The following is a 27,984-nucleotide window of genomic DNA, read 5'->3' as shown; positions in this document are numbered from 1 at the left end:
TATTGCAGAGAGCAGCACACAGGAAGACGGCAGGGACAGGGGTCAGTGGGGTGATACAGTAAGAGAAACAAATACTGATGGCATTCCTTCCCTGCCCTCTTTATCACCATTTAGAGACCTTGATGAATCTAAAACAAACATGCTGAAAGTAAAAATCATATTATCTCAGTATCTCCTTCCAAAATGTTTGAAGGTCACAGATGAGATAATGAACAAGGAATGTCTAAAGAGTCAAACTGAAAAACTCTCATTAAAAACTCTAAATTAAAATATTGAGGTCTAAAGGGTTTTCCCCTTAAGCATTTAAACACCACGAAAAAAAAGCATGATATCTAAAAATATTTTAAATACTAAATCATGGTTACAAAGAACAAAGAGAATTCAAGGAGTTTAAACTTTCATTATTCAAACAGCAAAATGGCAATCTACATTCTTCAATGGCGATTAACTGTGGTTAGTGATATCCTGAATGCAATTAGTTTCTAATATATGCAGTACTTTAAAATATACTGCTATTGTCTTTATTATTTATATTGAAGAGCAATAGTTCGTGTTCTTCAAAATTAATTACCAATTCACAGAAACAAAGTGACTGATATCCTTAAAATGCAAAAACATAATTTGTATTAGAGGAAACAAGCAACCACAGTCTTGGAGCTGGAATTGAGCAGACATTCAGCAGGCTAAATGTGTTGGTTCCTGGACATCTGTCCTGTCATCTCAGTGTCATTGAAACTATATTAGTACTTTCCTTTTATTACTGATGCTTACTTCACTATTTAAGCTGCACCTTTGTATACATTTCAGATTTATGAGCCTGGATAGATCAAAACCAGGTATCGTTCAGAACCTACAAGTTGCACATCAAGACTGGACAAAATGAACATTATATCAGTGTTTATTATCATCAAAATTTAGGACATGCTCCCAGTGAGCAGAATTTAATACAGGTCATAGCTCCCCTTCAGAGAAGGTAAGAATTGCCATTTGGTCTCCCTTCCCCAGAGCAGTTCCAGACTGTCAGTTCCAAGTGGCAACAACTTAGGAAGAGATACACCTCTGCCTCTAGATTTGCTTTCCTGAATGTTGGTTTCTACATTCCATTTTGAGTTACCTGCCTGTCCTGACATTCTACGTAAGAATTTAGGTACCTAAATCAGAGATTTTGTGTCCTGTTTTGGAATAATGTTAGATACTTCAAAAGAGAGTTTTCAGAATCTTCATACCCTTTATTAGGTAAAGCCATTGATATTTATGAAGCGATATACTCATTAGACCTATTTATTAGTAGTATAAATAATAGATTGTAATTTTAATGAAAAATATCTGTCTAAGACAATTTCCATGTTATAAATGCTACAATTTGCAATATCAGCCATGCTGAATTTCTTTCAAAGATCTTTAAATAACAACAATTAATATTCTAGGATGGGTAAAAAGAAAATGTATGGACTTTTTTGAAATTACAAGTGTTATCCTCCAGTTGAGTGGAGGTGAATAGTATGTAAAATATGATAACATAACATATAGTGGGCTAAAAAGGAAAATATTAGGACAAATTGGGTGACATAGGAGAAAATATTTAAAATATTTTAGATGCATATGTCATTATCTTCTCTAACATTTGGATATTCACCAGCAGAAATGTACTTGCAAAATAACTGCTAGATTAAGGATTGCATTTTTACCATCCACATTCCTAAAGCAGTTCTTAATTGTAAGAAATTAACTTCTCTTTGTCTACATGTCTTTTGGAATCTCAGTCTCATTTAATGTGAGAAATGCTGTCCTGTATTCATAGGCAGGGCACCTCTACCTATATATATATATATATATATATATATAAAAATTTTAATTGAACCATTTGTCTGACAGAGCAATTGCTTAAAGTAACAAATCAGAGCCCTACAAAATTCTCCATTATTAGCATACAACTAGAAATTTGCTAGGGTATCTCTCACTGTCCACCAAGGAATTAGTAATTTATAAAGGCTGAGCAATAGATGAACAATATGAAGAATAGATGGGTGGGTATGGAAGATGGAAGAGAGGTTAATTTTTAAATTGTTCAAAACTAAAATAATTACAATAGTATTGGCAGCGTTGAAAAAAATTATTTTTTCAAGGTTATTGTATACATTCATCTTTGCACCAAGCAACAAAACCCACCCTAATCTATTTGGTAACAAAGCAGATAGGTAAAATCAACTGTATTTTTTTTCCAAACGCATTTTAGTTCATTCTCTTGTTTGATGGAAATCTATCATCAAACACAAAACAATGACAATTTCCTACTCCTTTTTTATTTTCTTTTTTTTTTTCTCCTAAGTTTTCACCTGATTCACTCTCTAGCATCAGCCAGTGAGGCATCAGCAAATTAGAACAGTAGTGCCATATTCCTTTCCTAAGGAGAGATTAAAAAAAACCCCAAGAACCAGAAGGAATAATTGTCTTAATCTATTCAGATTTTTTCTACAACCAAGCCCACTGGAATTTCACCTGAAAGTTCTTCTGTCAAGTTCACAGCTTTGCAGTGAAACATTTAATTTTCAGTGAAATACCATCTTTCTTGGGTTAAAGACCTCATGAGAGAGAATGCTACATATCCAATAATGATTAAAACACAAAATTATTAAGCAACTGCATTTTAGTTTTATTCTAAATTCTAAATTTATCTGGATTTATTTCTTGACACTGAATCTTAGAAATATTTTTCTCATGTTTTCTCACGTTACATATTAATAGGGTATAATCTGCCAGTCTTTTAAGGCTTAAAAACTTGGTCATCTTGATTCATTTGCTTTAAATCAGTTCTTAAAATCTCACTAATTTTTCTGCTCTTATTTCAAATCTTTCACTTTTTAATTGAGAAATCATTTATTAATTAGATTTTAGAATGGTGCAAAGTCTTATAAAAAATATTGTGACACAGTCACCTCTTTTCAGTTATTCACAACTGTGGAGTTAATTGAATTGCTACTTTTGACATGAATTTCCTTGTTTGTGGTCAAATTTTCTTTCTAGGTACAGGGATATGCCACATGCATTTCCATAGCTACATCCCAATAAAATTAGCCTTCAACAGCTGAAAAACATACTAAAAGAAAGGTAAACATACATATATATATACACATATATATATACACATATATATATATAAAACTCCAGTATCAACAGGAACAGAAAGTGATTAAAGAAATATTAATATTATTATGATGATAATAATAGAAGAATAAACAGATAAAACTTTATTATTATATCCTTTTTTGAATTTATTTGAAAAAATAATTTTAATATAAGCATGTGCATCTCTTTAATACTTACATCTTGCTATTTCTCTGCTAACACACATAAATATATATATATGGATACACACATACAGACAGACAAATATACACAAATCTATATCTATCTCGTACCTGAAAATTTCTTCATGCTATGAAACCTTATACTATTATTTAACATGAATTATGTTAATAAATTTTGAAGCTTATAGAGAAAGACATATCCCAAAAGTTCAATGAATCATTCAATTTCCAGATGTACTTCTTCCATGTATCAGTAGATTGCTAATGTCATACTGTCAGACTCTGGAAGGTTGTGTTAGAATTAAGTACTCCAACACAGGATTTAACACTGGATGGAAAGTTTATCTAATCTGACAGTACTCTAGAAATTATCATTCTGACTTGTCAAAGATGCTGCATGCCAGGATACTTACATTATTTAGAAATGTAGGAAATTTAATAAAAAAATAAAAAGGGAGGGAAAGAAGGGGAAAAAAGCAAAATCTTATAAAGCCCTGTGGTCAGATATGAGCTGTGTCAGAGAGAGACATAAAACCAAGAAACAAAAGAATTCCTTGAATCTCATCATATACATAATTTATTACTCATAATCTAGCCTTAACCCTTAGCTAACTCTAGAATACTATTCAGATTGAAGGATTAAATTAGAAAGAAAGATGATACATGAAAACAGTACTTTCCAGGGAGAGGCACTTTATCGGTCATTAATAGGTTGTACCTGCCTTTGCAGAAACAGCCTACAGTTGACTACGAATATCTTAAATACTTTTTGAAGTTAAAAAAAATGGTTTATTTTATCATTCATAATGTATCTAGTGAAAAATGTCATATGACTGTTAAAACAAATGTCCTCTTTTCATAACGTTCTTATAGAGGTTTAAAAAATAAATCAAATCTAAACTAAAACAAACCTTCAATATTATTTTCTTCCAAAGATCTCTTATTCTGACCAGTCCTTTCCTGTTTTAAATATTCGGTGGTTTGGAACAAACAGGGCCAAAGCTGTGCCACAGAAACAGAGTCCCACTTTTAGATGGGAGACAAGTTACTTGAAAGAATTTAGTTCTTTTGTAAGTTTCTGTTTGTTCTTCAAACAGCAAAATGCTTAGGTGTGCGCTAGGTGTATAGGCAATCATGTTGACTCTGGGCCATTGTGCTTTATCAAGTGCTTCAGTTTGCTGGATAAATTTTTTTAATTCTATGTACTCAACTAAGTAATTTAGATGACAAACCCCTTCTGAATTTAACTAATCTTAGCTAACCACAACCTGGGTCAAAACAGTGAATCTTCGAACCAATTTTTCTTAAGCACTGAAAGTTGCACAGTATCTTGTCTTGTGCTTTTTAAAGTTAAAATTAAAAAATATAAATGTAACCATATTTATATAAATACATATAGATTGATTTAGATGCCTGAAAATGGTCATTGAGTGGCTTTTGAGACATGGTAGGGTATATATGCTAAGATATAGGGCATGTTTAAATACCCTATATATATATATATATGTTTATATGTTTACAGCTATGATATTTGACATAGGATGTGCAAGAGAGCTGTGCCCTTCTGAAACAGAAGCTAAAGACACACAAAAATAACCTAGGACTTCCAAATTAATGTTAGACAATTAAATTAATGCAATTAAGTGTCACTTCTGGTGTCTGCATTTAGATGATTCTGCTTTTTAAGCTTTGTTGCCTGCATTGGCTGACTATAATAGAAACTTAGATACCTATGTTGTTGTATAAGGGTCCCTCTACTGTAGATGCCTGCATCTGTGAATCTGAAGCAGTCTCCCATCTATTTGGAAATTGTTGGATTTTATATACATGTATATATACATATACATACAATTTATTTTAGTATTTAATCTCCTTTCAGTCTTACTGGCTGCTTCAGAATAGAAGGCTTTTTCTTGAGCCACACTCCTACCTAGAAGTCCAGCTGCTTGCTTCTCAGAGTACCTAAATGTCATGTAGACACTCTCTTACAACCCCTACAATTGCATTCTCCCTGTTCTCCACTACGAGAGATAGATTGATACCCACTGTGGCTCCTGGTTTGCCTTTGTGTAGTTTCAATTTTTGAAAAAAGGTCAAAGAAAGGCCTAAAAAGAATAGATGTCCCTGGAAAAATTCCATATGATTTGCATTCAGTCTAATACAATGTTAATATAGGCCAAAGTAAGTTCATTTAAATATCACCCAAAAAGAAAAAAAAAAAAATGGAGAAAGAGCAGGTGGAGTGACACATGTCGAAACCATAAAACAGGAGAAATAAGAATCAATACTGAGGCAGGCAGGCATGCATGACAAGACCTCTGACTGGACAAATAAAATTGGTCTTGCTTGATAAGTAGCGGATTGAAGACAGGAAAATGAAGAAGAAAGAAGGCCTTGACCTAACAACAGGTAGAAACAAGACAATCAAAAACAAGCTTTGCTTATTCGTAATACATGGATGATAAGTGCAGTTAATGTGGACTCATATTAGTTCACTTGGTGCTATGGTGTGTTGTTCTGCATCTGCTTGAGACTGCCACAGTAAACTACAATGGCTTATCACAGTTCCTTACAGTAAACTACAGCGGCTTTTCACAGTTCCATATAAGTCCTGACTGGTGAGATCACTGGGTGTTCCTTGGTCAGCTAATCCCTTTAACAGGTGCTGAGTATCCCTTCAACTCATAGGTGTGGAGTTGGGGTAACCTGAAAATAGTGTGGAACTTGCATGTGTAACATCAAAACCAAGATTGTTGTTGGTGGAATTGAGGGCAAGGTGGACAGTGATTGACTCCAGTGTTATTCTTGATATATGAGGGTAGTTTTAAGCCTGCTGGGCATCTGGTTGGGTTTTTTTAAAATACTCTTCTCATAATGTGCTTTAAATATGGCTTGCAAAAATCATTAAAAAGTGCATTGCAATCAGAAAATTGGTGTCATATGCAAATATGCCATTTATGGTGCCTAGGAAATGACAGTCAGAACTAAAGATTAGGATTGTCTTTAAAAATCTTAAATTACATTTATTTTTATTTTAAAGAAGATCATTTTACATCACAGATGGTATCTTGAGGATTTTGAAGATCTGGAATGAGTCACACAGACTTATTGGTGGCTTTTAAGTGTACTAAATGGAATTAAAATGTCCAGTCAAGCTAATACTTGCAAATTGAACTCTTACCTCTGTTTACAGCTTGTTTATCAAGGGTTCATAATTTTTTATTTATCTAATGGTTCTTTACATATATAAATGCCTAATCTCTGTGAATGTCTCTGTGTGAGAGAAATTTTGGTGTTAAGTTTACAGGAAACATAAAAAAAATCTGAATAATTTTAAAACTAGTGCAATATTTATTTGTTTTGATGTGTATGTTGACCTGCAGCAAACTCTGGTAATTCTGCAAGGTGTGAGAAGGTTTGTTTCTAGACCTCATTCAGATCTTGTGTCCTTTGGGACTTCCTTTTGAAATTTCTTTTTGCAATAGAAGTAAAAAAAGGCCCATTATTTGTTTAGCCTGACCAGTATGGGTGCAATATCACACACCTGACAAAAAAAAAGACACATATGACAAAAGCAGTTTTACAAAGTAGACAAGGCTGACAAATATCTCTAATCTAATTGAACAGAGAATAGGCATAAACATGCATTCCATCCACTCTCAGATAAAACATGTTTTTCAGCTCATAATTATTGAAAATAAAATCTTTATGCAAGTGTATCACTGTAGTGTCTGGGCAGTGGTGTTCTTTATCCTGCCACTCTCTTCTAAAGGAGCCTTGTTTTGGAAGTCTTACATTTTCTACAGTTACTAAAGATTCATCCTTAAAATGGAACCAGATTAGTTAAATTAGTCCTCCCTGACTCTTAGCATAGTCTGAGTAACACTGTTTCTAATCGGGGAAACTGACATAGAATCCTCTTCATATTTTAGTACCTCAACACAGAGACACTGCATAGGACACACAAAGCTGTTTCTTCCACACAGGCAGTGATCCAGCAATATGGGTCTAATGCCCTTTCCAATGTCAGAGGTCTGGTCCTCAGATGCTGATACAGATCGATTTAAGTTTTTCACAGGCTCATGCCTAATTTCCAGGTTGCTATTGAAGTTTTATATAACTTAAAGCATTTCAACTGGCACCTGGATAGCTGTTCTCTGTACCAATTTGCAAGTTCTTTTGGTTACCAAGTTACATTTTTCATTTTTTTCTATGTTATTAAGCATGGATACACATACCAAACATTAGAATTAGGAAGAAAAGAAGAAATATTGGTATAAGCAGTATGATTTCTCTGCATATATGTGAGAAAAAAGATAATGCTATAGTCAAAGTACAATGCATGTGATAGCAATAGCCCATATAATATATGATAAAAAGAAATTACATTAAAGTTTTGTCAGCTCTGAATCAGACCAGTATCTCTTGATCTGTTACCTCAATCAGAGTCACTACATTAATCAAAGAAAATTTCCATGACTTCAGGCCGTTCTGAATGAAGGCAGCACTGCAGGATAGAACCTAGTATTCCAGTTAGGTTAGCCTTCATCATCTCCTGCTCCCTTTGTTACACATTGGAAAAGAACTGGATAAAAAAGACAAAATTTAAGGAAAACGTAGATATAGGATAATCTTCTTTTAATTCAATAATCTTTAGTTGAAGACATCAACACAGTAATGCTGAAGTCTGCACTAAGAATGCACAGTAGTTCAAATTTCAGCCCTCGGGGAAGGTTCTGACAAAAATCTTACCTAGGGCATACCAGGTGCTTGTGAAATCTAGCTAAGCAGCATTTATATATTGCAGTCCTGAATTTAGGCTTAAAAATCATGTTTCAGGCTGTGTAAATCATCTGCTATTAGAATTAAAATGTTGTTCTTGTGTTATAAATTCATCTAAGTCCTAGAAGGTACAAACATAAGCACATTAAAATTCCTGCTTCAGAAACTTTTTTTCTGAAGCACAAAGTTTATAATGATTATATAGAGGCATTTGCTCCAAAATGTAGTTAATTTGGAATTAAAAATCTCATCCTGTAATTATGTTATCATGCATCCAGAATAGGGAGCCAGAAGTACAGCACTCAAAGTCTGTTCCTTTCAAAAATCCTGCCAAGATGAGAAGTGGTAGTGTCCAGATTTTCCAAAAAGACCTTCCAACTAGTTGTGTTTAACTTGTGCAATACTTGTGTCAAGTCTTTGTTCCAAACATGTTCCCAAATACTTCCAGAGCCTGGGGCACTTTGTTTAGCTTTAGTGTGTTGAGACACAGAACCAAACTGAAAAAACACAAAAAAATATAATGATAAGAGGGAAAAAAGTCTTCAACGGGAATTTCAAGAATAATTGAATGGCAATTTGCTATTCAGTATGTAACATGGAAAAGCTGCTTTGGTGCTACTTTCCAATGTTCAATATGTGTAATGATTTTTTCTTGTGTTGATGACTTATTTCTTCTTCTTTTCTTTTGTCTTCTCTCAAGACATTTGTTTATTGTGAATTCATTCTTTGTCCCCAAGAATTACATGGACATCTGAGAGGTTCTCAGGTGTCAGTTTGAAAGGATTATGAAAAAGTGAAGGAAGACAGTCCCATAAATGTTCACAGAAACAAAGAGCTGTCTGTCTTGGAATACAGCTAAAAAAAAATAAAAAAATTAAAGTGCAGTGTACACTGTTTGACTGCTAAATCAATCTCTAACAAAAAACGCCAGCATTTAATCACATGACTTGGGGTACAGACCAGAAAAGTTCTGGCAATGGTTGTCTATGGTTGTCAATATCTTATCTGTGTAGAATTGTTGTCACAGTCGCTTGTCTTTGTCGGAGTGTTACTTAACTCAAGGTCGTTAGAACCTAGATCTAGTATCTATTAGATTCATAAAATAAAATAAAATATACACCCTTGCAGAAAATGATCTAGCAAATGAGTTCCTTCAAACTCTAGTCTCAGGAGAAATATTTCACTCCAAGGCATAACTAAATAAACACCTGTTAACAGACTGCAGCTAATGTTAATAATTTAAAATTCACTGATAGCAGCCCTAAACAGTGCTCAGAGAATTGAGATGAAACAGATTTAAAAAAAAGAAAAGGAATGGAATGGAACTCTCACAGCACAACTGAACTGATTAATTGCAGCTTTAGAGTTCTATAATAGGTATAGCTGAAATTTCATGTGATCAAATATGCCACTGTATAAGGTTAGTAAATCTGCGTAAGCTTCTCATCATATCAGACCTTGGAACAGAACTTAGAATGAAATAATGTTCCCTGCATTAGCAGCTCTTACACCATTACCATCTGCCTACGCAATACAAGATTAACTATCACTCTTTTTCCTGTTTTAAACAGGAATTTGTGCTTTGCACCTTGATTAGGCCATTTAATATTTTTTGTCACTGCCAAACATTTTCATTATTTTCATTATTTTTCTTAATTTGTCCCCTAGGAAATATTTCATTGTTAATTACTCAGGGATATATTTTTTTTTTCCCAAAGAACATTCATTACTCCTTATAATTTTTATTGTGATGGCCTTTTAATAAATGGTCTATTTTTCTCCACCAACCCAGGGAATCTAATTATCCAAGTAATTGAAGCCTCTGTTCACTATTTTTGTTTTATGACGATAAGTAAGCTAAGGGCAGGAAAAGTGAAAGTTTCTATTTCAGGACATTTTTCCTTTTATTTTCTTTCCTATAGAGGATATCCTAAAGAGGATACTCTTTTCTTCCTGGTTATGAACCATAAATGATATTATGTATCATTTCCATATTTCATCATTAACTGTAACTACCACCCATATTATTGAATGTAACTTTTAATATTACAGAATTTTACCCCTATAAGTAGGTTTAAAATGTAATGCAATTTAATTTTAGTTAAACTGGTTTTTTGAAAGATAAGACAGAGATTATTACTGTTTATACAAATGTATACAACACATTGGAGGAATACAATGGAGGTGAAAGATGAAACACTTAAATTTCTTAAAAGTAAACCTAATTAAATACTGTCATAATAATGCACACAGCTCCTCAGGAAGTCTATAAGTGTAGATTAAATGCAACCTTAACACATTAAAAATGTTCATATTTTTTATTTAAAATAAAAATGAGTACGGAAAGTTTGTGTTTTCATATACTATAAAAATACTTTAAAAATACATTACTACATGGTACTTAAGGTAAAAATTATATAGACTGTAATTGTTTGATGCTGATAGGAATGTATATGTGTTAGTGTATGGGCAGCAATTTAAAAAAAAATCTATTTGGCATTATGCAGCCTACCATGCTTAATTTCAAAATCTGACATTTTCATAATGTAAATTGTTTTTTCACTTCCGTTTTATATTGTATGAGTTCATATTCAACATAAAAGTTAATTCAGTTGCAATCATACTTGCAACATGGTGGCAATTCAGAACATTGTTCTTAGTTGCAATGTCATCCTTTTATTTACTTTTCTGTCATTAAAATAGGGGCACTTTCAGAGCCTTCCTGAGGTTATGAGAAGAAAAGACCATACTTAGTGGTATCCATTCAGCCAAGCATATGAAGGAAAATTAAAAATCCAATACCCATAATCAGAATTAAGAAATTCCAGAAAATCAACTGAAGCATAGAATGAGAAATAACTAAAAATTTACTATATTGCATATTTTACATAAAGTTACCTAAGGAGGCATATATTTTATAAAGACCTGATAATAAGAATAACAGAATTAAAGGTTATTTTCACACTATGATTCAATATCTGAAATGTAATTTAATCAGGACTAATTCATGAATGAGGGGAAATCTGCATGAAACCCAGTTCAGACCAAACTTACGTGATACCGATGAGCTCACTAAAACACCTGGAAATTATTGCAGAAATTATAGTTTCTAAATAAGTGAATAATCTCATTCTCATACCTGCTCTCTCATTTAAGACTTACTCCAGATCTCATGAGCTTGTGGATGGCCACACTTTAATAAAGTCCGCTCTTCTTGGCCTCATGTCTGAGAGGTTTCATTATGTCTGACAGAATGGCCACACCTGATTACAATTAAGAACACCAACCAGGTTGCTTGTTGCAAGGAACCTCTGCTTTAGGGCATATGAAAGCAGTGCCCTGGGAAGTGTAGCAGAAGCTTGATATATTTGTCTGTGTAGGCACTGAACTAGGAATTGTTCTTACTGAAGGCTCCTTCCAATATAAGTGAAGACCAATTTCCTTTCAAGAGACAAGTTAGATGTTAGTCATTTTTACTCTTTGGATGTTTTCAGCTGGATATCCTTAGGCTGAGCACTACCTTGTGCTACACTGACTTCTATGTCACATAAGACACTGGGGAGTCCAAAATTATTAGAGCTAGACTCAAAAATGTTGATCAGTTAACCTCTGAAGTTAAAGGATTAAGTGAATGTCATTAGGTGGGGTGAGCCTGGGACTTGGCTAATTTAAGTCTACCCATTCTCTTTAACATCTGTCTTACCTTTTCTGAGGAGCAGTTTTTTATCTAAGTAGTGATTTTTCAGCACATAGAAATACCTGATTAGAAACTCTTAATTAAAAGAAAAAACTGTGACAATCAAAGAAAAAACCTCTCAGTGCAGCTGTGAAAACTGCTACCATATTTGATCTGAAGCAGAACATTAGGGAATGAATTTTTCTCTCACAAAAAACCAAACAAACAAACAACAACAACAAAATCCCAAGCAAGAAGAAAATTGACCATCTTAGATTTAAAGAGTTTAGAGTCATTTGAGATTCAGTAGAGGATGGATCAGAGACAGAGATTCAGAGAGTGGATCCCTTTGGCATCCAGTCACTGCTCAGAGCCTTTGCACATCCTACAATGACCTGTGCCATCCATGTATTTCAAATCCTATGCAGATGTCCCAGACACTGTCAGTCGTATAAAAATATTTTAGATGAGTATGATCAGACTATTAAATGTAACCTCTAGTGTTGATTCGAGCATAAACATCCAGATACTCTTTATTGCCATTAATTTTTACTTTTATTAAAAATTTCTAAATCAGCATGGAAACCTGATTTATTTTGACTGGTTTCTTTAAAATGGAACTTAAAGATTATGAGCTGGGGCTGCCAAATTTAGTGAACTACAGATTCAGCCAAAAGCACTGGGTCTTTAATGACTGAGGTTTTGCCAAGACCAGATTAATTCTTTCTTGTTTCTGCAATACATAATAAAATGCAAAAATCTAAAAGAACACGTCAAACAATTCCTGAAGGTTGCGTGTTGTATCATCATATTAACAGATTTCTTAGTTCTTGTATCTGCTTATTCAGAAAATTTTCATTACCAAAGAAATAGAAACTGATATTTTAAAATAAAAATATTCACCAGACTCAGAATTTTACTGAAAATCTAATTTCTCTTAAAAATTAATGTCATATAAATAAAGGAAATGCTGAGGGAAATGGCTCTTTGCTTCTCTGATGTCAGAGAAAAGACTTTTGTAAGGTCAATGTAAGCTAGTTCATCTAATTCCATGATTGATTCATGACTGTCCTGTAATGGTTTTGCTGTTTTCAAAACAGCTCATCTGGTGAAAGATGACACAAAGCCTCCATTATTAGGAGTCTTCAGAGTCAGTTTAATGAAGGTGAAAGTATGTGTGTGTTGCAGTCAGACAAGTTTTTTGATATTGCTGCCAAGAAGACAGAAAAACCTGAAAATTCTGTGTCAGTCTTTCAAAACAATAGTCACAGCTACAAGAAAATCAACATCTGTTGTGTGTTTTTCCTTTGTTTCTTCTAATCGATCCAGCAAATCTTTGCCAAACATTTGCACAGTGTGCCATAGAAATGTCACTTGAGGGTGAAAAAGACTGTCACTTTATAAGTAAATGTCATTTTGCAAGTAAATACCATTGAGTAGGGAAAGAAAATTGACAGTAAAGAAAGAAGCTCAATGGCTAAATGGCTGATGATACAAACAAGAAACAGAACATGTAATGAAGATTCCAGTTAATTTGTACCCCATATGTCTGATGTCTTGATAACAGTAGATGGTAAAGGAAGTGTTAGTCCTGGGTTTCCAAATAATCTCCACACTGGAGCTCTATCATTCAACAAAAATCTGTAGCAAGCAGCACTTCCACCTTAGCCAACCATGCCAATTGAAATTATTCTCTTTTGCAATTCTTTTTTCTCTTATCAAGTCTCAGTTTTCTAGTAATCTTTGCGTCTGTTAGAATCATACAATAATACGATTATATCAGAATCATATAATCATAAAATGTTTTGGTTTGAAAGGGACCTTCAAGAATATCTAGTTCTAGCCCCCCTGCCCACTAGACCAGATAGCTAAATATCCTGTTCAACCTGGCCTTGAACACTTCCAGGGGAGGGGCATTCACAACTTCTCTGTTCCAGTGCCTCACTGCACTCACAGTAACACATTTCTTCTTAATATCTACCACAAATTTCACAGAATCACAGATTATGCAGAGTATGCTGAGCTAGAAGAGACCCACAAATGTTATCAAGTCCAACTCCTGACTTGCATAGGGTCATCCCCTACCATGGCAAGCAGCACCTCTGTTTTCTTTCCATGTCACCTGACCTTACTTTGACTGGACATACATTATTCTTTTTTGACTTATTTCCAAGAGAAGATTCCTGTTCAGCCAAACTGGCCTTCTGCACACCTGCTTGACTTTCAGTATTGGGGAATTGCCTGCTCCTGTGCCCATAGGTCTGGCATCAGGTGGGATTAAACCTAAACAGATATCAGGGAAATAGAATGTATCACTAGAAATGAAATAGTTATCACATATAGTGAGCATGCACAGGTGAGAAATGGGAATGTGTCAGCAGAGCCTGCAGAGAAAACTTGACCCTAACTCTTTTATGCTATAGTTCAGTTCCTCAAAGCACACACACAAAAAAATTAATTTTTACCATTACACTGTGTAACCTTTGTTTACTGCCAAATCAAGAACATCACCTGAAAACAATTCAAATTGATTCAAATGCAGTGTACATGCATGCAACACAGAAAATTATTCTTGTCTACAATTTCAGCCCTAAGCTCACACAGCACTTGAAGTATGTCACTATGCCAGTTTAAGATTGAAATCTACCCACATCGCTTCATTTATCTGCACAGGATAAATTGTTTATTGAAGAATAGTGACATATAAAATTAAAGGGAAGAAAAAGCCCATATCATTGTCTTCTTCTGATAGTAACACAATGGTAAATAAACACTGTCAGAAAACAAATTTAATATCACTATGATTAAAAAATTCTGAAGACAATCAGAAAACCAGAATTTAATATTGCAAATTTTCTTAAACTATGACTGTACTTTTTAACAGAATTAAAAAGCTGTAAACTTGGCTTCAATCTACAAAATTAATATTATCAAAGAGTTTTCATTAAGATTCTGAGTTTCTGCTCAGGCCAGGAATACACTTCTAAACAAATATTAATGTTGTTCCTTAATTTTCTATGTTTTTATAGCTTTAAATAGACTGGCAGGAAATTCATTCTATCTGTGGATTACTTTGGATATCGAGTATAGGTGAAGAACTTGCCAATATATGGTATTGTTCATCCAAGTTTTTCTCTGTCTTTTAGTGTAAGATCTGCATTTAGTAAATAGTGCTACCATATTGTAGTAAACTAACTCTTATTCAGACTGTCTTTCTGACACACAGCACAAAGCTCATTTGACATGTTCTCTTCATAGAGGAAGCTCATGTAATTCATAAAGTTATCTTATTAGTAAATGTGTTGAACAATTGAGACTGTGCAAAAAACAACCAAATCAAATCAAACCAAACCAACAAAAAACAAAACAAAAAATACACACCCCAAAAAAACCCCAAATAAACAAATAAAAACAAAAACCAAAAGAACCCACCCTAAGAAAACAACTAAAAACAACGACAACAAAAAACCCAAAACAAAACAAAACAAAAACAAAAAAAACCCAAAAAAACCAAACCCAAACAAAACCAAAAATCCCCAATCAAGTATTCATGCAGTAGTAGAAAAAACTCTATGTAAAGAAACTAAGCCAGAACCTAAAGTGAAGCTAATTGGTCAGGATAGATTCTTTTTCATGATATTGATCAAGCTGTGTCAAAGTCTTAGAATACTGTTGCAGAACTCAAGTTGACCTTTGGACATATCTGATGCCAATATTTCATTATCATATTCATCAATATATCATTCATTTGTACAGAATTTCAAGTGACATACCAGCACACTTTTTCCTTCAGTGACTGCCCTGTGTTGTTAATGGAAATGATGCTTCAGCACCAATCTGCAACTATGTGCAAAATTTCTTTGGTAAGCAACTAGTTCAGCTTTTCCAATAAAACTTCCAACTTGATTCAAAACTGGGTTTTATAGTGCTGTCATTGGTTCATGCATGTGTGTGCATGCATATGTGCTTCTGTGCACACCTGAAGGCCTGGAATAAATTCCTCTAAGGAATATGTAGCTTTCTAAAGAGGGTAAATATGGAGTTGCACAATTTTTTAAAAAAAATTATTTATTTTTCTTACAAAGACAGCTTTTATTAGCATACTAATTCTGTAAAAAGGGCAAAATATTTTCATTCAATGCTTAAGTCACTTTATCTCTGTTGTGTATGCAATGAAAATAAAGTAAGACTAAATTGGCTTGTAGGTGCAAACACATATTCAGTAGGTAAGCCAAACTTTGAAAAGATCTCCACCACACAAATCATTGAAAACCAGGTCATGCATTGGAATTTAGGAATGGGTGTGGCTCAACCCTGGTAGACATCTAAGCCCCTCAGAGCCACACACTCAGGTCTTTGCATTGGGGCAGCAAAAAGAATTGGAAGAAGAATTGGAAGTGCAAAAGCAAGGACACTCATGTGACAAGATAAAAATGGTTTAATGAATGAAGCAAAACCATCTGTGCAAGCAAAGGAATATAAGGATTTCAGTCATCACTTCCCATGGTCAGGCAGATGTTCAGCCTTCTCTAGGAAAGCAGGACTTCATCACATGCAGCACTGACATGTTACGACAAATGTCATAAATCTGAATGCCCTCCCTTCCAATTCCTTTCCCCAGGTTTCATTACAACAGCAAATGGCATTGGATATCAATCACCTGGGGTGAACTGTCCCAGTTGTGTCTCTGCACATTCTGTTTTCCACCCCTGCCTAGTTACTGGTGGGGAAGTTTGAGATAGAAAAGGCCTTGGTGCTGAGTAAGCACTGCCTGGAAATACCTAAAACATATCTGGATTTTTCAATCCTGTTTTTATCCCAGATTCAAAACCTAGCTCCATAATATATCAAAAATTAGGAGGACCATAAAGATAACAGAGACTAAAGTTAGTTGTCTGGATTTATTTCTGGTTTACCAGTCTCTGACTAATTTTTTTAGGTAAAACATTGGTATAAATCCCCAGAACGCAGCATTAGAAACCAAGTTAAATGCCTTCTTGGTAGAAAATGAGTAGTTCTGCTGGTTTTATTCTCTGAACAGAGTGAAAAATAGACAGAAAAGTAAAAGATAATCACTCTATCGAATAGAGTTGAAACTCAGTAACAGTTGAGAACTTTCTAACTTCCTTGCTCTAGCGGACAGAGGAAAACAAGAACTCATGAGGGTGATTCATGCTGTCATGAGAGAAGTGTCATAGAGGATGAATCATCTGGATTGAGTTCTCTTCATAATCAGTAGGGGGATAAAAAGAAGCATCAATAAAGAATTTATCATTGTACCTTAATGTAAGTACCTGAGATAGCTGAGGACTTTTACTCTGACAGAAATTATATCTCTGCATTGTTTATTAGTGCAGCTAAAACAATGAGGTAAGTTTTAGACATCTGAGACATGCTGAAGCAACAAATATCCCACTAATTGCTTTTTTGACCAAGAACACCATACTATTTTAACAGTTACAAAATTACAGAATCACAGAATGAACTAGGTGTGAAAAGACCTTTGAGATCATCAAGTCTAAATAAACTATGGCCTAACCGAACACCTCCTCATCAGCTAAACCATGGTACTGAGTGCCACATCATCCAGGGGTGGTGACTCCATCACATCCCTGGGCAGATTATTCCAGTGCCCAATCATTCTTTCAGTGAATATTTTTTTTCTGATATCTAACCTAAAACTTTGGCACAACTTAAGACTGTGTCCTCTCATTTTGTCAGTTGCTGCCTGAACAAAGAGACCAACCCCCACCTGACTACAGGCAACTTTCAGAGAGTTGTAGAGAGTGATAAGGTCACCTCTGAGCCTCCTTTTTGCCAGGATAAACAACCCCAGCTCCCTCCTCACAGGACTTGTGTTCCAAGCCCCTCACCAGCCTCGTTGCCTCCTCTGGACACACTCAGGCGTCTCAAGGTCCTTCCTGAACTGAGGGCCCAGAACTGGACACAGCACTCCAGGTGTGGCCTCACCAGTGCTGAGCACAGGGAAAGAGTGACCTCCCTGCTCCTGCTGGCCACACTATTCCTGATACAGGCCAGGATGCCCTTGGCCTTCTTGGCCACCAGGGCACACTGCTGGCTCACGTCCAGCCAGCTGTCACCAGTACCCTCAGGTCCTTTCCTGCCTGATCACTGCCAAGCCACACCATCCCCAGCCTGTAGCGCTGCAGGGAGTCATTGCGGCCTAAGTGCAGTACTTGGCACTTGGACTTGTTAATCTTCATGTTGCTGGACTTGGCCCATCTGTCCAGCCTGTCCAGGTCCTTTTGCAGAGCCCTACTACCCTCCAACAGATTTATAAATTCTCCCAGCTAGGTGTTGTCTGCCAATTTCTGATGATGGATTCAATCCCCTTGTCCAGATCCTCAGTGAAGATATTAAACAGGACTAGCCCCAACATAGATCCTTGGGGGTCACCACTAGTGACTGGCTGCCAACTGGATGCAACATCATTTGCCATCAAAATATAATCTATTTTAAAATATATTAAAGTATAATACTTTGTAATGTCTATTTCTTTATTTGTCTTTATTAGTTTGTTTTATTTGTTTTATTTATCTACCATAGTTCATATAATAAAAATCTGTGTTCAGGGAGGATATGTTTTCTTTGTATGCTTACCTGGAGGAGGATAATCTTTATCTCAGTTCTGGTACTGTCTTGTCCTGGGGAATATCTTAATTCCTGAGTGATTATTATGTTACTGCAATCCTTTCAATTCTTACCTCTATGAGACTACAGTTCATATCCCACTGCTTTCTGTACTATAATGCTTCATTTCATTCTCCACATTGTATCAAACACCAATCTGTCTTCAGAAGACAGCTGCAAAAGCTTATTCACAAGTATCAGTGTTATCCTGAAAATTCACCAGTGTCCAACTTGCAGTGGTAAATGCATTCTCACAACACCATGGGATCTGCTATTTGGTAAAGAACAGCCTGCCATTGGAAGGCTCTCCTCTGCAGGCCAGGCATACCAGAAATCTCCTGAGGTTTGTGGTACCTAGTCAAGTGGGAATGCTCAGTCAATATAAAGGAACATAAAATTATTGAATAAAAAATCAATGTCTTGAATGGTGACTTCATCTATTTTACTGGAAAGAACCTTCCCATTCTTATTGTCCCATATTATTTTATGCACATACAGTCATTTAAATGCTTCCTTTAAAAGATTTCACTTGTCTTTACTTACTGTATCTAGATCCTTTGTAAATGAAGACATTTATATCTTTGCTACTTATTTCACTAATACCAGATAAAAGATTTGCTGTTCATGTATTTGTACAGAGCTTGTCATTTTTTATTATGACATAACATGACATTTTGCCTCTGTGGTACTTTTTGATAATGTCAAATAAAAGTACAGAAGACTGGAATTTGTAGTTAGACCTTTTTTCTCTCTCACCCTAAAGGCATTGAACCATTCAAACACATATTTTGTGAGAAAATATATTAAATAGGGTTAATTGACATCTACAAACAGTAAAACTACAAAAGATACATTTCTTCAAAGAGAAGCAGAGGGTTTACCTTTTGCTTTCATGTTTTTTTGCATGATGATGTTGTGTTATCTTGTCATCTTGATCATCAGAAGCTAAGCTATGCTTGCAAAAGAAGCCAATCAGTAAAAAACCCGAATTTTATCAAATTAATTATTCACTAAAAGCAGAATGCTGAACAGAATACCTTTTATAGTAATATATATGTAAAGAGAATGCACTGTCTTTGTACTAAACCAAAACATGAAAAATACTACAAAGAAGACTCTTTAACAAAACCTAATTGAGGATAAACCTGTCACATTAAAGCATGTTCTTGGCAAGAAGGTTATGCATGAAACCTTTCTGTGATTAATCTAAAAGTTTAAGCTCAAGAACTACCGTATAATTGCTTATTATGATGAGCTTCTTATAAAATCTTAAGGGAGAATATAATTTGCACAAACATATGCTCATTTTTAGATTGCTTAATATTTCTTATGGGAAAATGGTTAGAACATTAATGAATAATACCAACAGATAATTTCATTATAGTTAACACAGTCATAAGCTTTTTTTTTTTTTTTTTGGTATCTGAAATGTTAATTGCCACAGTATATGAAAAGAAATTATTTAGAAATGCTTTTGTCTCACATGTTTTATTGAATCTAGAAAAAACATACACTGTGAATCATCAGATTGATTTCTGCATTTTAAAGATTTATTTTAAAATTCACATTTATTCAGGGAAAATAAATGTTTTTTTATAATGATAAAATCATTGAATGTCATATGGTTTTCCTATTAACATAAATTAATAAAATATATTAAATAAAGCTTAAAGTTTTGCATCATTTAATAAATTGTAAATATTTAGAGGTATAAGACAAGAGATAGAAAGTAGCATTCCTTGAAGTTACAAGAACAAGTAACGTAGGCGTAATACTTGTGTTAGCTGGAAAAATTCCTTCTCCTACCTGATTGTATTTTCTACCTTTTGCAGTTAGTAAAACTAAGAAAGAAAACACTTGAAAACAATCTCTTGAAGCAGGTCATGTCAGACTGCATCATCAACATATATTTCTGTATTGTCTTATGGTGAAAAGTAACCTATAAACCATTTGATACCTGACACATGGGACCACTTGTTTTTTTCTTTAATGTGGCAACTTCTGTCATGAATCAAATGATGGTCCTCAAATGTTTGTCAAAGGACAAGACACCAATAGTAAAAATTCTATGTGAATGGTCAACCCTTTTTCTAATCTTTTACTTAGCAATAGCAGGGACTATATGTTATTTTAAAAATTCTTTCCTTTTCATAGATTTAAAAGGTATTGTCAGCACAAATACATTTTCAATCAGTTAGAGTCTGGATTGACTCAGTCTAGTTTTGACATTTCTTCTAAGCCTGAATAATTTCATCAGAGTGAGAACTGACCAAAGCTCCAAAGGTATTAGTAGGATTTACAAGAAAAATAGGTTTTCACTCCCTTGAAGGTCTAGGTTCTTTGGAATGTTGTCTTACATGTCTTTGTTTAGAAATATCCCTTGGGATGTGAGACAGAGGATTATTTGCCTTGTTGTTATCAGGTTTGTGGTTGTTGCTGCTATTATTATTATTATTATTATTATTATTATTATTATTATCATTATCATTATCATTATTTAATTATCATTATCATTATCACTATTATTATTATTTTATTGTTATTTATTATTATTATTATTAATGATAATAATAATATTGTTGTTGTTATTGTTATTGTTATCGTTAATGTTATTGTTATTGTAGGGAATTGTCACTGTTGAACTTATATTCTCTCTTTATTTTTTGAGAAGGTATTACATTTTGTAAATATTACGTTCCCAGAATATTTTTCATTGAAAAAGACACAAAGTCTTTAAAAGTGTTGAATTAACTTCTTGTTGACATGCATATTGTCAAAATACTCTTGACAAATTTCAATATTTAGATGCTCTAGTATTAAGACTGGTACACCAGCAAGAGAAAAAACGCATAATATATGCTATAAATTCTCAAAAAATTCTGTGGGAGATCAAGGCAATCAATGTCCCTGGATGAGCATGAGTACCAAAATGACAACCATATTTTCTTTTAATCTAGTTGCCAATCTTCTTCTTTACTCACTTAAACTGGTTTCTAAATCATGAAATTCATGACACTTTTCTGCATCATAGCCTTAAGTTTCAGGAAACTTATAAGCAGTTAACATGACTCAGTAAATATTCCAAAGTTTCTGCACTCTTTTATCGGACTACTTTTCAACAAAATCATAAAACAATACTAAAGCATCAGAGTAAGAGCTTTATTTTTAATCTTTTTTTTTTTTTTTACAATAGTATGTGTCAGCTAAAAACATCAGATGAAATGCATGGACCATGATATTCGTATTACAAGTGGGAGATGTATATGCCACTATGGACTTGTGTGAGGATCACAACAGGTGAATAGGTAACAGTGGTCTGGCATCACTTCTGTTCATATCCATTTATGTTGTGCATGGTAGATGGAAAACACTAACTAGGGATGGCATTGTCTTCATGGTTTAAGAAGTCATGTGCGCCAAATGCATTTTAGAATTGTATATATGTTACAGCCCTTTTAAATCAATGAATTATTGCCATTTTTAAGTGTCAAAACTATATTTTATTGGTTCCAAAATATTAGCAAGTAACTAATTTTATATTAAAATTTACTATGTCTTTGGTCATAAAACTTACGGCTCCAAAATCTTCTATTTGCACTATTCATTGCTGTTGTCTTCTTAGTCCATTTTTGCCATTTTTTTTGGTGTACATTCCGTTTCTATATAAAATAACATTTTTTTTAAAAATATATCAAAATATGGCTATGGACTGTGGACACCTGACTTTATTGTCTTCTGTCATTTCAATACTTTATCACTGTTGCCTTATTCATTGGTTAAAATTCAATCTAGATGAGGCAAAACCCCTTTATATATATATATATATATATATATATATATGTATATATGCCCTTTAGGGCTGTTAACACAGTATTTTAGGAAAATAATAATTTACTAAATCCAAAATTTTTTAACTTTGTCTTCATTTTACAAGCCACAAAGAATTTCCAGTTAGTACTACAGCTGTTGAAACAGGCTGATATCATATAGTCCAGATGTATAATCTTGCTAAACTTTACTTTTTCTCCTTATATCTTCATACAAGTTTTTATTTATTTCTCTTTTGTCTCGTTGGAGGTTCACTGTACAGTGTACCTGTCATATTATCATTTCAAGGTAGGCCTAAGATACCTTATTTCCCAAAGATGACAATTAATTTCTTTGTGTGCTTAATTTTTCCTAACTTGTAAGAGTACAGTAAAATTCACAATATTTATTGGAAAACTTTCTACCATAAGAGAACTATAGAGTATAGGGTTTAGATTTTTTCCCCAACACTGCCTTCAGAATGATCTAAGAAATCACATGGTAAAATTATTAAATTTAGATTAGATTCAAATGCTTATTTTTATTTTTCTAGGCACTGATACTTGTTTTCCATCCTGCCGAATCTTCATGCTGCCACTCAGTGCTCAGAATGCATGCCTTAGTGTAGACCAGAGAAGACAATTTCTCCTAAGGGTCTCCAACTTGTGAACTGAACAGAGATCTAAACCCACAGAAGCTCACAAATACAACTGCCTTGAGCACTCCTAAAACAAAAAAAAAAACAACCCAACTTTCAAATGTAATGCTTCTATTTTGCAGGTGATTTAAGGGCGACTGGGTGTTCTGTTTGCTTTTCCTTTTTTTTTTTCGCGGTGTAGATGATAACTCCAACAGATAAGCCAGTGTTACAAAAGTTTTTAGTTAAATAGCATTTTGATAAAAATTGATAGCTACTTTTGATCTCTAATGCAATATATTATGAGACAGGCACACACAAAAAAAAGATTCAGTTCAGATATTCTTTGTCACTATTCCATCAGAAAACTACAGCTATTTCTATATCTTTGCTTAGTACCTGAGGACTCGTTTTCCTTTATAGCTCCTCTGAGTATGTCAGTTTGTTACCTTTCCAGATACAGCAAATGAAGCACAGCTCAAAATGAATTAGAGTAGGAACAGACTACAGATAAAAGAGACTTTGCCTATAATCCTCCAGCTATCCCACAGAATGATAGAATACCAGATTGGAAGGGACCTCAATGATCCTCTGGTCCAACCATCTTTTATTCTGACCTCTCTTTATTTTCAATCACCTTAAAATTGCAAATGAAAAGGGCCAAAATCCTGCCTCTGTATTATATGCACTTCTCACTGTAATTTATCTGAAGGCAGAACTAAGGCCCAACTTTCTTACAGTAGAATCTATTAACATTTAATGTAGGACATCTCCCTTTTTCCTTAGGTCTTACTTCTCAAATTTAATCAAAATCAGTTTTTTAAAAATGTCTAATCTTATTTTCTATCTTTTCACATGAATGCCCTGGCTCTGGTATTTTTTCCCTATCTGAAGACGAATACTCCTAAAACAAAAAAACTGACTTTCAAATGTAATACTTCTATTTTGCAGGTGATTTGAGGGAGTGGAAGGTTCTGTTTGATTTTCCTTTTTTTCTTTTTTTTTTTTCCCTGTGTAGATGATAATACTTGCAAACAGATTTCAATTCATTGTCCATTTAAATTTCATTGAAATGGACAATTTAATTTGATTTCATTGCCCATTTCTAACTTTTTTGTACATGGTCATCCTTTCTTTCACTTTATAGTCTGTTTTGCTAGGCTTTCTTGCTTTCTTTCCAGCTGTCCTAGAAGTCCCCAGTACAATTGCCAAATCTCCTTCTGGTATCCAAAGTGTCTAAATTCCTCTCATAGTTACTTGTTGATTTTAATTGACAAAGTTTTAGCTGCCTAGGACAGAAAAACTTACTAAGCAGTCATGCGTAGGTGTTAAAGCACTTACATTATGTTGGCCTTTTCCTAACTCTAATTATATAATTAAGTTATTTTGTGTATTTTAAAAAAAGTAACCAAACAAAACACATTTTTAATAGTATATGCTTTAAAGAGTGGACTAAAGTGAAATTTTAAAAACATGTATTCCTTTATATTTGTACATCCTCAGCTCCTACAGAATCACTAATCACTCTGCAATAAGAAATGAGTCAATACCTTTTACATTCCACAAAAGTAATGTTTATATATCATGCCATATTTATTTTTTAAGGCATTTAATTTTTCTTATATGTGTGTATATACATAATTTTCTGCTGCAAACAAGCTTTTCTATCTATCTGGAGAAAGCAGTTATGGAAGTCTCAGATTTCTGAGGTTTCTGGTACAGTAATTTCAGAGATGCATTTCTTCTGTCAGTAGACACCAGCAATTGCTGCAACTGATGTTTCATCCATTACACCAGCTTGATTTTTCAGACAATGGACAATTAGCTAGACTTTTCTGCTGGATGATTACTTCTATCTTTTGAGGAATCTCATGCTATAATGGACAAAAATGTCATGAATAATGAGGTATTATGTTGGTGAAAGCTACATCACTAAAAAGTATATTGTTCTTTGAAGAAGAAAAGTCTTTCATGCATTAGTGGTTTCAGTTCTGTTTCATCTCTTGCTTTAGAGAGAATGTTAACACTATCTAGAAAATTAAAAACTGAAGATAAATCTATATAAAGCTCATCCTATACCTGAAGAAGCTAAAATAAAAGAACTGCTGCAATTTTAAAAATCCTCAGTGTGCTCAGATGAAGTTTGTTATTTAATCATGCATGAAGATTTTTTTCCTCTGAAATGGCTTCTTATAATATTATAATTGTATTAGGTGACTCACATTTATGAAATTACTTTAGGATATTGCATTATATTTCCAAGGATGTATTTTTACTAAGTGCTGCCTATTGAGTTTATTCACATAATCCCACAGATACGATGAAGCTCTTTTATTGTCTGTTTGAGATGTTTAAAATACAGAAGCAGACTCTTGCCCCGTGTGCTCTGCATCAAGTACACTGCACAGCATCCCCTGGATCACTGCACGTTTTACACAGAGAACAGAAAAGGTGGAATACTCTCAGTTTCTTCTGAACTAGCAAAACAACAGCAATATATTTGTGTTCATAGAAGTTTGCACAGAGATTGAGCAAGCAGCAAATGAGGCCAAGGCAACAGCATTTATTAGGTTTTCACTCTGTTACAAGAGTTCTTGTCACCATGTGGTACTTGGAGCTGCTTGCAACCTTGAAGACTCAGGGGAAAGACAGAGTGAGAGAGAGTTTTAGCACTGGAAATATGTGGCACTGTATCCTGGTTTCCAGGAACTGAGTGGTAGTTCACTGCTGGATAATATCCCAAGATAACCCATACACAAACCTGGACTATTTCAAGGATTACAGATGTTCTGTAAGGGAGTTTGTGTGGGATTGTGCTGGCTTTGGTTGAGGCAGACTTAATTTTCTTCACAGTAACTGTTAGGGGCTGTGTTTTGGATTTGTGCTGAACACAGGGTTGCTAACACAGAGATGTTTTTGTTATGGCTGAGCAGTGCTTGTACAGAACCAAGGCCTTTCCTGTTTTAGTACTCCCACACTGGTGAGGAGTCTGGGCTGCATGGAAAGCTGGGAGGAGACATGGCCAGGACAGCTAACTCCAATTGACCAAAGGGATATTCCAGATTATATGACATCATGTTCGTCTGTAAAGTGTGAGGGGAGAAGAAGCAAGGGCAAGACGTTTGGAATTATGTCATTTGTCTTCCCAAGTCACCATTACATGTGATGGGGCCCTGCTTTCTTGGAGATGGATGAACACCTGCCTGCTCATGGAAAGCATTGAAGAAATTCCTTGTTTTGATTCACTTGTGTGTGACTTCTGCTTTCCCTAGTCAACTGTCTTCAACACAAAAGTTTTCTATCTTTTGCCCTTCCGATTCTCTCCCTGATCCTGTTGGAGGGTGAGTGAGTGAGCAGCTGCATGGGGCTTGACTGATGCCTGGGGTTAAACTGTGGCGGTGACATACAGTAGTATATTAGTAGGTAGTGAGATCCTCTCTGATAATACAGGTCCTAGATATATTTGGAACAGCTTCAATGTTCATAAAGGTTTCAAAGAAGATGAGGAAAAAATAATTTAATTTCTGACTACGTCTTGATAACTGACCAACTTTGGCTGACTATTCTACAGGAGCATAGGTGCACCCACAGGATGACCCTCTTAGGAGTAATTTCCTAAATTAAATGAAAGATGCCAAAACTGTGAGTGGTAGTTCACTGCTGGATAATATCCCAAGATAACCCATACACAAACCTGGACTATTTCAAGGTGAATATTGTCAGGATGCTCTGCTGGCAGGAGCAGGTCAGACAGGGAGCACTAGGGATAGTCCCAGCATCAGACATCTTCTGGGAGTGGGGACAGGCCACTGGCCTACAGGTGGTTCTGGCTTAGTGGGGTCTGTGACCAGGCAGGGCAGAGCTATGGGGAACTGGATCAGACCTGCTGCAGTGTTGCTGGGGCAGGGCCTGATGGCCCTGGGCAGCTGAAAAAGGGTCCAGGGCCATAGCCAGGGTGGGGGAACCATCAAGTTGGGGGGGGGGGGGGCGGGGTGGAGCAGGAGGGTGAGTGGTGGGCAGGGAGAGGAAAGCACACAGGATACTGTCAAAATTGTGGACCCAGAGCTATCTTGCCAAAATGGAAAAGGTTTCAGTGTTCAGCAAATTTTGTTAAGTAAGACATCACTAATGTATTGGCAAAATTACCTAAATAAAAATGCAAACTAGTGGAAGAAGTGTGATGTCAATAAAGCAGCAAGATACTTGGTGTTTAGCCCAGTGATGATGGAGAAAAACTGCACCTCAGCTGGCGTGATTCTTCTTTTACACCATGAACAGAAGTGTTGTCGTTGCTCATGGGTGCCAAACAGACAGGTGGCCAAAAAGTTATTTACTACAGCCCATGACATGAATGTAAATTATGAAGAGAGTTTGTATATGGTAATGTCTCAAATTAAAGAAATTATAGTGTCTGAGACTCACTCCAGTATCCTTCTTTCATGCTGTAAATGTTCAGGTTAGCACATGCCTGCCTTCTTTCTTCTGTCTATTCACAGTTCTTCCTTACATGTCCAGCCCCAAAATATCTTTTAATATAATATACCAAAATTAAGACCTTAAGCATGTGTTATACAGAAGCAAGATCCCTGAAGTAGTGGCATACCACAGAGATTACTCCAAAAGAGCAAGGTATTTATTTTCTCTAAGCTTCCTGTATTCACAAATGCTTGACTATCATTATTTCTTTATCTTAGATTTATTGTCCCATTTAATGATTAGCAAATAAATTTTTTATTTCAGTGAAAAAGAGAATTAAGAAGTACTCTGATGCCACAGCTGAGATATTTAATAATGTATGAGTATTTTGTAGCCTAATGCTTCTAACGTAACTATTGTATTGGTTCCAGGCTTTCATTCTTTAGTCTTCATGTCTTATATACACATAAAGTGAAGAACATCCTTTGCTGAGTACTTTCTTTTCCAAGCAATGTCTTCAGATGGTGTTCAGTAAAAACATGCTGTCTTAGTCATGTTTAGTAATTATATCCTTCGGGGAAAAAATAATAATAAAAAAAAAAAAAAGATAGAGGTTATACACTTGTGATTATTTTGTAATTTTTCATTATTTTATATATCTAATATATATAGAATGTTGAAAGGTAGCCTCAGATTTTTTTTCTGAC

The 27,984-nt window shown here is 34.6% G+C and overlaps 1 long non-coding RNA gene across 1 annotated transcript in view; it reads right to left on the bottom strand.

The window, feature by feature from the left end:
* Positions 1 to 11,306, bottom strand: part of LOC111926334 (uncharacterized) — a 36,979-nt gene extending 25,673 nt beyond the window's left edge. Inside the window, exon 1 of the long non-coding RNA XR_002862859.2 lies at positions 11,230 to 11,306. This is a non-coding gene — a long non-coding RNA (uncharacterized LOC111926334). The remainder of the gene's footprint in view (positions 1 to 11,229) is intronic.
* Positions 11,307 to 27,984: the final 16,678 nt, after the last annotated feature.

The sequence above is a fragment of the Cyanistes caeruleus genome, chromosome 3 (assembly GCF_971803275.1).
Source record: "Cyanistes caeruleus chromosome 3, bCyaCae1.hap1.1, whole genome shotgun sequence".
Lineage (NCBI taxonomy): Eukaryota > Metazoa > Chordata > Aves > Passeriformes > Paridae > Cyanistes > Cyanistes caeruleus.
Note: the sequence above shows the minus strand (reverse complement) of the source record. Positions and strands in the feature narration are given on the sequence as shown.